At 45.5% G+C, this 10877-nt stretch overlaps 1 long non-coding RNA gene across 1 annotated transcript in view; it reads left to right on the top strand.

Moving 5' to 3' along the window:
• Positions 1 to 99: 99 nt before the first annotated feature.
• LOC308590324 overlaps positions 100 to 10877 on the top strand; it is a 56084-nt gene continuing 45306 nt past the window's right edge. The window contains exon 1 of the long non-coding RNA XR_014009748.1: positions 100 to 221. This is a non-coding gene — a long non-coding RNA (uncharacterized lncRNA). The remainder of the gene's footprint in view (positions 222 to 10877) is intronic.

The raw sequence follows: 10877 nt of genomic DNA, 5'->3' as shown, positions 1-10877 counted from the left end.
GGGTAGACTGCCTTAAGGAGTTTGAATTTCGCTTTCTTGTAATTCAAACTTCACTAAATCATGTGTAGATTTATACCTTTTCTCTCTACCTATGCTTAAAGAGTGTCTTGTACAACATGCTACAGTTAAGTGGATATTTTTGTTTTATTGAGAAACTGAACACCCCCAAGAAAAGAATTAATTATGAAGGAACAATTATCAAAAGCCTGTTTGGGCAGATGGTAATTATCATTCTATTTTTTAGGACCCACCTTATTTTGTAATCCTAAAGTCATTTTAAACTGTTTTTAATATTGTGTAGTGTTGTTTCAATATTATCATTGTGTCCACCCTGGGACCTTAGAGTGAAGGGCTGCTAGTAAGTTGTAATAATCATAATTTGAGGGGGCGGGTTTGGAAATAAACCAGGGAATTAATTGAGATTGTAAGTCTCATAGGATTGTGAAAACCTCTGCTTGACCTCAGGTCTTTCACACCTACTTTAATTTTTAAGTATATTTACATATTTTGTTCCAATACTTTATAGCTTTGAGTACCTTCAGGGTTTCTCGTGGTTTCCCAAGGGTCCTTCAATCTGGGATACGGCTGTTGCAGCATCTCATGCCAGCAAAATAAGTATAGAAATGTCACAGAATACCAGTTCTGGTCTGACCATCAAGCTGGTTCTGCCACTGGAGTTTCCTGGAACTTGGGAAGTGGGGTTGGTCAAGATGCACTTGGCAAATTGGTAAAGATACAAGAGACTTCACTGTACTATCACTGAAATTGTTATTGAGCCATCGTTTCTTCAGTAGCATAGTGGAAAATTCTAAGATTATACGATAATCTTAAAACTATTCAATAATAATAATAATTTGGGTTGTACTGCAACAATCACTGCAGACCTTTCTGTGTTGCCTTTCAACTAGATCTACTCTTTTCAGTGTATATACACGGGCAAATGATTTGGCATGATCCAATATCATCTTTCAGAGTGACTTAAGTTGTGTTTTCCATGAAGTTCCATTGTATGGAACAGAACTGGTATATCTTTCTTTTCAAACTGAAGCACCTTATGTTTTTAGTTGTCCCAAATGCTTAGCTTCGGAGCATACAGTAGCTTAAAAGCTCTCCTTTCGTGCTAACTGGAAGGACCTTGTTGCAGAAATAGTAATAGGTCTTTGACACCCCCAGTGAGCCAAGACCACCACCCCATGGCCTTTCTGCACTGGTATTATTACCCAAGCATTTCTGACTTGGTGCACAGCGTGGATCTGATTAGCTTCATCCTTTATGCAGCTCTACTGGGGATTATTTTATACCATGTTCCTGTGATTAGACAGGTTAAGCATAAACTAACCAATACTCCTCATCTTTTTAGTTAATGCAGATCTAGTTTCCTTATTAAGGGCCAAATTAGATGTGACATTAAATGTATATTTGTGTTGAATATGCAGATTGCTCCTGGAAGTAAGAGGGTGATAATTATGGGGATTGTAACAGGTGATCCTCTGTTGTGATGCCGACAAACATGGCTTCTTTGAAGCTCAGATATACACTGGAAATAAATGCCCCCAATGGCACCCTTAAGCCACTTCAAAAAATAGCATTTGCAATGCTGCCAATCATGTGCTAGAGGAAAGGGAGGCTGTCTGGGCTGCAGGAAGGGTATATCTAATGCACATTAAAGAAGAAAGGGGGTTAAGAAAAGAAAAACTACAATACAGGGAATAAATAATCTTAACCATACAAAAAATTAGATGGCAGTTCTACAATGTAGCATCTGCAGTTTCAGGTATAACTGTGCACTGTGGTTTCTTGGATGCCTGCACCCTAGTCTGGCTTCTTCCTGAATTGCTCCCTCTCTCACAATAAGAACATGAGAAAAGCTTGCTGGATCATGCCCACGGCTCATCTAGTCTGGCATCCTGCTCTCACAGTGGCAACCCGGATGCCTATGGGAAACCCACAAGCAGGACTTCTGCACAAAGGCACTCTCCCCTCTTGTGGATCCCATGGCTGCCCCTGATCATGGAGGCAGGGCATAGCCTTCATGGCTAGTAGCTGCCATTAGCTTTTTCTCATCCAAGCATTTGTCCAATCTTCTTCTAAAGCCGTCCATGTCGGTGTGGTCACTACTGCCTCCTCCTCCTCCACTACTGAGCAAGTTGCAAAGTTTAACTATGCAGTGTGTGAAGAAGTACTTCCTCCTCCTCTTCCTTTTTATCTGCCCTGAATCTTCCAGCATTTGGCTTCATTGGATGGCCACAAGTTTTAGCATTATGAAAGAGGCAGAAAAACTTTTCTCTATCCAACTTTCTCCATTCAGTGCATGATTTTATAAACTTCTGTCATGGCACCTCTTACGCACCTCTTTTCTAAGTAAAGAATCCCAAACAACTGCAACATTTCCTCACCAGATCTGTATATATTTCCTCATAAAATCATTCCGATCTGCCTGTCCCATCTTAGCATCAAATCCAATGTCCCTCAAGAGCATGCAAGAGTCTAAATGACTGCTTCTCTTTCCCCAAAGTGTGAGCATCTTCTCTTTGGGTTGACTTTTGGTGGCTAGGCTGACTTGGGTTCATTTTAATTTCATATAGGCACTTAAAATATTACATTTTAAAGTCTCATTACATGTTTGAAGACCCTGGTTAGGTGTCTTGGGGATGAGATTTGGAAACCTAAATAAATATCAAGGACTATGTGACTGAGGCCTAACTCACCCCTGTTGGCCTGGTCTTGCCCTGTGGAGCATCGTTCTCCCAAGATCAGAAACAAGCAATAATACAAGGTTGGGCAGAAGACCTCATATAGCTGAGGAAAATGTGGCCTCCAGCACCACAGGATCATGGCAGAAGGAGGCAAATTCTATAGCTGCAGCCAATGGGGCTTTAAAATGAGTCCTGGGTGGAGCTGTGAGGGCAGGGAGAACAGATCAATAGCTCAATGGCACAGCAGTGGCTCTGCGTGCAGAAGGTGCCAGGTTCAATCCCAGATAAGGCTGTGTGAAATCCGAGAAAGCTGCTGCCACTCACTGAAGACAATGCCAATGGCCTGACTTGATGAAAGACAACTTCCTGTGTTCCTCAAATGGGAATAGGCTGCCAAGCAACAGGGAGATAACTAGACTAAGGCCCCTCGTTCCTGGAAGTTTGGCAGCTAGGGTTCAGACTGGGAAGCCTGCCAGGAAGCCCTTGGTCAGAAGTCAAGGCTCCACTGTGTGAGCTAACCAGTACTTAAGTGGGGAGGTAGTAGCAACATGGATGGGTTAGCATGGGGAAGCAGAGGCCTTGAAGAGAGGGAGCATAAAGCTCCAGAGAAGCCACTGGTTACTGCCAAGGCAGGACTTTGGGGCCAATGTCCAGATCCCCACTGAGCAGGAAGAGTAGGAGCACCCCCAAGTGCAGCTGGACTGGCTTGCCACATTTTGCCATCTGCAACACTAGTAGGTCCAAAGTCTAAAATTACTCAATTGCATCACTGCTCTGCTTGGGCTTTTCTATGTCTACAAGGGTTGCCATCATGATGCGCCCTAGATGTTGTGGACTCCAAATCTCATCAGCCCCAGCCGGTATGGCCAATGATCAGAAATGAAGGGAATTGTAGTCTGAAAAATCTGGAGGTCACCACAATGGCTACCCCATGACACGTGAGAATGGCAGGACAAGGAACTGGCAGGACAACAGAAAAGAGGAAGAGGATCCTGGCGAGGGCTGTAGCCAGGAGTTGGACACACCAGGTGAGTTAGGGATGGGGAGGGAAAGGTTGGTGCAGGAAGTACTCATGGAGTGATGGAGGATTGGGTGGGGATGAGGGTCAGTGCACAGGAATCAGAGCAGCAAGACCCATCACCAGAGAAAGAGGGGCCCCTATCTCCTTGAACACAGTGGGCTCTGGGGTGTAGGGAGCAATGGGAGTGGCACTCTGGGAGGCTGAGGCAGGCAAGGGTCCACAGCTGGCCAGGTGGGGCTCGCTGGCTCCAGGAGGAGGTGTGTGATTCCTCAGCTGGAGTAGGCTTGGAGCAGGTGAGAGTCACATGCCTCATCAAGCCCAGATGCTGCAATCAGCAGGCAAGGGAAAGCAGAGCTGAGGTGCTGTGACTGCTCAACTGCCCATGTTGATGGATCTCAGCTTGGATGCTCCAGGATCTCTATGGGACTGTGCTTTGGTTTGGACTTTGGACACATAGATTGATCCAGGAGTGGGGACTTGACTTGCTGACTTGCTGCCAGGTAGGCCGGGGTTCAGGACAAGACCTGTGTCATGAAATCTGAAGGTGGGCAGGAGGGAAAGAGCAGAGCACATAGGTCTCACCTTCATCATCCTCTCTGAATTTATTATATTTTGTCTGCATCTTTTTGAATTGTGGTGCCCAGGATGAACCCAGTATTTTCTATGTTGATTAGAACCATTCTATTAATTCCTAAGTTTAGGACATGTATCTTTCAGAGGTTTTTTTGGACATTGGGTTACAATGTGGTACTCTCCAGATCTTGTTGGACTGTATCTTGCACCATCTGTGAACATTGGCTATTCTGGCTGGGCTGATGAGAGTTGGAGGACACCATGTTGACTGTCTCTGTTCTGGGAAATGATGTTCCTTTTAATACACCCTAACATGGTGTGTCATAGTACGCCATTAGTGACTCTTCATTATCCTGCTATGTGCTAGAGCAGCTTTACCCAACCTGGTGCCCTCCGGATGTTGTTGAACTACAACTCTAATCATCCCCAACTATGGGGCTGCTGGGATTTGTAGTTGAACATCATCTGGGCATACCAGCTGCTCAGGGAAGACTGCTCTACAGCCTCCAAATCTTTCATGGCATTTCTGCTGCCTAGCTATGCTAGCACACAGACTCGTTTCTATCCCTCTAGTCCTCTAGAGTATTAAGATGCCTGAACTCTTTACAGTCCAATCCTAGCCTGGTTTATTCAGAAATAAATCTACCGAATTGAAATGGGGCTTTGTTCAATAAATATGCTCAAGACTGCCCTGTTAAGCACAGCTGATACGATACCTTGGGGACTGCGACTTCCAAAAACACATTTGTGCATAGCCGAGGTCCCACATTGTCGCCATAACCCTTCAGATATGCATACTCTCTGTTTTCTGCATTATGTCTGTCAAAGAAGCAAATTGGAGCACCTTCCATGGTAGGCTGAAGGTGAAAAAGGAAGCCCAGACACAGTTCGTTCCTCCAGCAGAGGGAGTCTGGATGAATTCCCAGCCGAGGTTGGATAAGGTTATTAAGATGCCACATTCTCTCAAACAAGCACAATCTTCTCCCTCCCGCCCTTGCCCTAATGCCAGCACGTAGCCTAACTGTACCATTGACGTAAGGCCTATTGAAGTCCTAGCTCCCCTAAGCTGCATCAGTTGCCAAATCATGCAACTGACCAAACACTGACCGGAACAGATATAGGTTGTGTGTGTTGCCCTTGAATTTTGCAGTGGTTTCGGCACAGAACTTTCCAGCCCAGCACCACAATTCCTTAGATGAAACACTGATATAGTAATGGGCCCTGTCATCGCTGAAATACAGTCCTATACCTGGGAAGCCAGACCAAAGAAAACCCCCATCTCTTCCCTCATTTTCAAGTGAGACAGGAGTACTTTTGCATCAGCCTCTGTAGCTCCTAATTGCTTAGATTTCCCACAAATTCCTCTACAGCCTCAGAATACTAACTACTTTCCTAACTCTAAATTTTAGCATAACTTCTCTTTTGTTCGTCTTCCTTTTTTTTTTTTTTTTTTTTGCTGTGGATTAGCATTTTTCTTTGCAAGTCTTCTTGAATTATATTTCATATTCACTTTCAAAGGAGTACAGAGTACAGCCTCCAGAATCTGAAATGGTTCACTGAGAGGTAAAAGGGTTAGAACAAGAGAGGATTTAGATAATGAAATGAGAAGTGCAGTGGGATAATTACAGCAAAGTGGTGGAATAAGTAGCACACACCGGGATGGCTAAGATTTTTAGGAAAGGGTTTCCAGTGCAAATGGTGCAGATTAGCAGGCCCATATCTCACAGGAGAGTCAATGAATCTTTTTCTTGCCTGGATGTGTGCTTGTGTTTCAAGAACATGTTCGGGTCAAAGCCTGTTTTTGTATGCACTAAGTAGGTCCTTCCTTTTCATCTGTTAATGCCTTGCTAAGCTATGTAGTAAGATACACCTTGTTTTCTACAGTAATCTATCCCCCTTCTCTGGGGGATGGATTTGTGGGTGGGCATCCGGGACCTCACTGTGACCCGGCAGGGGGCGGAGTAATGCCACCCACATAATTGGGACTCCGAGCCACGACAAGCCCCCCAACTAAACAATCGGGTTAGCGGGGGTGGGGGCTGCTGCCATTTAAATCGCAGCATGGCTGGGGGTAACCTCCTTTCAAGGTGGCCAAGTGGTTAAGGTGATGGACTGCTAATCCATTGTGCTCTGCACGCATGGGTTTGGATCACTGGTCACGAGGTGTGGCATGAAGTGGGAAGAGTTATGCCAATCGTTACGGCCAGGCTGCCTTGCATGGTCCCCCCCGATGCTTTGATTGTTCAACTAGGAGAGAACAACTTGCTTCTAAGGAACGGCATTGACCTGAACAAGAACATCAAAGAGGACTTTGATAGGCTGCTGGACTTGACGTTAATCTGGTCCCAACTGTTTGAGAGGCGTTGTTGGCAAGATTGCCCCTACCTAGTGGCTATTAACAGGGCCAGGAAAATTGCTAGCCATGCAATTCTTTAATGGTCGGGTGATACAGCACCCCAGCATTACTTTTGACCAGGAGGCCTTATTTCGTACTGATGGTGTTCATCTTTCCAAAATGGGAAATGATATTTGGCTGTCTGATATTGTTAAGGGCATTATGTATGTGTTGGTTGCAAGTGTGAAGATGTTGGCGGCGAGCCATTTGGCTCAAGTGGCAGTTAGGTGTTGGGTGTTGGGTAAGCCTCGTTCATGGGAGGGGAGGTGGTTGAATTATGTTATAGCTAAGGTGCAAGCGAATAAACATTTCAGTCAAGTTAAACACTTTCAAGAACAGCACCATCACTCTGCATAATGCAAATAGACTGTCAGCTACTAAGTTTTTAAATATACAGTGGTTTAAATAATGGGATATTAATTAGCTTCTTAGTAATCATTTATAATAGCACCTTTACTGTTCATTATAATCTTGCGGTGGAATACTATGAGGGTGTTCTTGATGGGAAAGGGAACAGGACTCTTGCACCTTTAATAGTTGAGAATATGAGGTCATTTCAGCAGGTGTAGCTTGCATGATCATGAATAAAAGTGGAAGAGTCCTGTCCCCTTTTTTCACCATCACACTGTTATAGCTGTGGCGGGAAGGTAAGTGGCCCCTCTGTGCACTCTTGCTTCCGTCATGATGTCCTGTTGCGCCAGAAGCAGTTCAGTCATGCTGGCCACATGACCTGGAAAACTGTCTCTGGACAAACGTCGGCTCCCTCAGCCTGAAGCAAGATGAGTGTTGCACCCCATAATCACCTTTGACTCAACTTAACCATCCAGGGGTCCTTTAGCATTTACCTTTTTGCCTTATAGCTGGGGTACCAGAGTCTGTTATGGAATGGTAGGAATCAATAGGCAGCAGTATTTAGATAACATTTGGAGTACAGAATGGAAAATTTTAGGCCAGTGGAAAAATACAGGCTAAGCTAGGCCCTCACCTGGAATAGAGGCTGTTTACATGACAAAATGTGTTGATGGCCCATCAAAGAGAAATCCTTGGGTGTGTGCAAAACAGAATTGCCATGCTTACCAGGGGTGGAGAAAGGTTTAGGATTGAAAACAGGAGAGGGGGCAGGCTGTGCTCAGAGGGAAAATGTGCCTTTTAAAAACTGGGTTAGATTAGCAGCTGGGTGGGGAGGGGTTGCTTGGAGCAGGGTTTTTTGGAAGCAATAAAGGAAGTAGGTAGAAAACCATGTGGTGGGGCTGAAGGCAGAGACCATTAGAGCTACAGATAGGTAGCTGTGTTGGTCTGCCATAGTCAAAATAAAAAAATTCCTTCCAGTAGCACCTTAAAGACCAACTAAGTTAGTTCTTGGTATGAGCTTTCGTGTGCATGCACACTTCTTCAGATACCATTAGAGCTGACTGGGAAGCCAGGAACAAATAATGCTTCTTAGGATGGCTCTGTCTGCAATGCTGGGCTGCTCTCGCGATGACAATGATGTAAGATCTGCACCCCTTTCACCTAAACTCAGGTGTAAATATGTGTAGTTAAACCATATTAGAGTCTCTGCTGCATCTTGCTTCTCAACGGGAACATGACTCTGGGTGAGTGCCTGGAATCTTGAGCACAGACTAGGGGTAGTACACAACCTTTGTAACAACGCATTCTACCTGGTCATGTGAAATGGCTTCTTTGCTAATATCCCAGCAACATAACTGAGGATTATGGCAGGGTGGGCATGTTTTCTAGCAAACAATGAAAGAAACCATAATAGCCAGCAGATGGTCTGTGGCTGACAATTCCAACCTGCTTCCATTGACTGCCGACAGGCCCTGTGCAAAACACTTCTGTGAGAATCGGCCCCGAATTGCATGTAAAACAGCGGGGAAGGTTGTGAGGTCTGTTCAACAAAGGAAAGCGCAGTTGTTGCACCCTGGCCCTAAGGAATGTGCAGTCTTTGGCTGCTTAATACAAGGGATTAACTTCCTTCAGTAGCTTGAATAGCTGCGAGGCTGATTGTGCCTTTGTGATTTTGTTCATAATCCTCTCACACTAAATTGCTTTTCCCGCATAAGCAGATAGATCTGAGTGCAGGGGTCCGTGGAATGGCTTTAGTTACCTCAGGATACATCTTTTTACACACACGCGGCAAAGGAAAATGGCCAGAAATTGGCATCCGTTATGCAGGTCATGTGATGTTGCCAAGGAAACTTGGCAGAAGAGGGGGAAAGAGGCACAAAGGAACTTAATCATTTCATAACTTGGGGGGGGGGTTGTACCAGAGAGAAAAAGCAGAGCCTCCAACATTACACACAAGTGACAGGTGACACTCCTACCTTCATATTAAATATCTATAACCTAGGCCCTAGATCAGTGCCTGGCATTTTCAAGCAACTGCCAGGACCTCAGGAGTCCCACCACTAGGCCTCTCCACACTGGACAGCTGGGCCTGCCTTCCTCCATTTCAATTTTCCCAGTGCCCTGGAGTCAGTACTGGATGAGCTGGTGGAGTAGTGCTGCTCACCTGACCTCTGGTCAGTCACATTGCTGCTGCTTAACAGGAGATAGATGGGGAAGGTGCAAGATGGCAGCAAGGTCAGCGGGGTGCAAACACAGTGGCTGAGCCCAACCAGTGGCACTGCTGGTGTGTTTGCACCAAGCCAACCTCCCCAATACATGGTACTTGCCCCTCTGCCTTCCAGTAAAAAGCTGCAACACAACTGGACAATGATCAGAGGAGTAGCACCTGTCTGCTACTAGAATGACACCACAGTGAGTGCTCAGGTGCACTGTGAGAAATTTAAACAGTACGTACCAACTACACTGAGAGGAAAGTCCAGGGAAACTCATCAACATTTAATTTAGACCCTGCCTCAAGAGTTTGTGGCCCTCTTCCTGCAAACCTCTCTTTTGTACCTGGTTCTGGTTTCTGGATCCTTGGGTTCTGCAAAAAAGGAAAACCCCACAAGCCTGAAGTTTGCTCTCCCCTTCTGTGAAATATCAGTGTGATGCAGCAGCAAGAAAAAGCTATTGCTATTCTAGGCTTCAGATCATGGGAAGTAATAGCAGCACTCTAGTCTGCCTTGGTCAGACCAAGAATACTATGTTCAGTTCTGGGCATCACAATTTAAGGAGGATGTTGACAAGCCGGAATGTGTGCAGAGGAGGGCAACCAAGGGTCTGGAAAGCATGCCTTATGAGGAACAGTTGAGGGAGTTGGGTATGTTTAGCCTGTAAAAGAGGAAACTGAAAGGAGATATGATAAAGGTAAGGGGACCCCTGACAGTCCAGTTGCGAATGACTCTGGGGTTGCGGCGTTCATCTCGCTTTACAGGCCAAGGGAGCTGCTGTTTGTCCACTCTGAAGACAGTTTTTCCGAGTCATGTGGCCAGCATGACTAATGAAAGCCATCTTCAAATATCTGAAGGGCTGCCACATGGAAGATGGAGCAAGCTTGTTTCCTCCTGCTCAGGAGGGTAGAACTTGGACCAATGGCTTCAAGTTACAAGAAAAAATATTCCGACTAAACATCAGGAATAATTTTCTGACAGTAAGAGCTGTTGGACAGTGGAACAGACTCGCTTGGGAGGTTGTGGACTCCTTCATCGGAGTTTTTAATCAGAGCTTGGATGGTCATCTGTCATGGATGCTTCGGCTGAGATTCCTGCATTGCAGGGGGTTGGACTAGATGACCCTTGGGATCGCTTTCCAACTCTACAATGCTATGATCATTTAAAACAAATGATACAATGGGTTAAGATATGGGCACTTTTAGATAGTCTGGAATCTGAAACTTGACTAATATGCAATAGTGAACAATGCTCACAACGTCCCCAGTAGAGTGCTTTGGATTCCATACCTGGGACAGCCCCAAGATAGTGGGGTGCCTGTGGTGGAAGAGAAGGTAGCACTCCATTTGGTTCCATGCACAGAAACTGTACGGACTTCCAGCTAAATCTTACTTTTACATGGGCTGCCTTGGCTGCACCTGAGGGCATCAGGCTAGCTTAGGGAGGCTGCATAGCAAACACACAGCTCTTCCCCGCCTCCCTGCCAGTCCCTGTCCTCAAGCATCTGCTGCCTGAGGTGCCAGATCTCACCCTGCCTACACCAAACCCCAATTCAATGCAGTTAAAATAGAAGTCCCACTTGGGGAGCCTCTGCTTGAAGGCGTTTAACAACATTTTGCCACCAGATGGCG

This window comes from Podarcis bocagei, assembly GCF_964188305.1.
Source record: "Podarcis bocagei genome assembly, chromosome: 1".
NCBI classification, from domain to species: Eukaryota; Metazoa; Chordata; class Lepidosauria; order Squamata; family Lacertidae; genus Podarcis; species Podarcis bocagei.
Note: the sequence above shows the minus strand (reverse complement) of the source record. Positions and strands in the feature narration are given on the sequence as shown.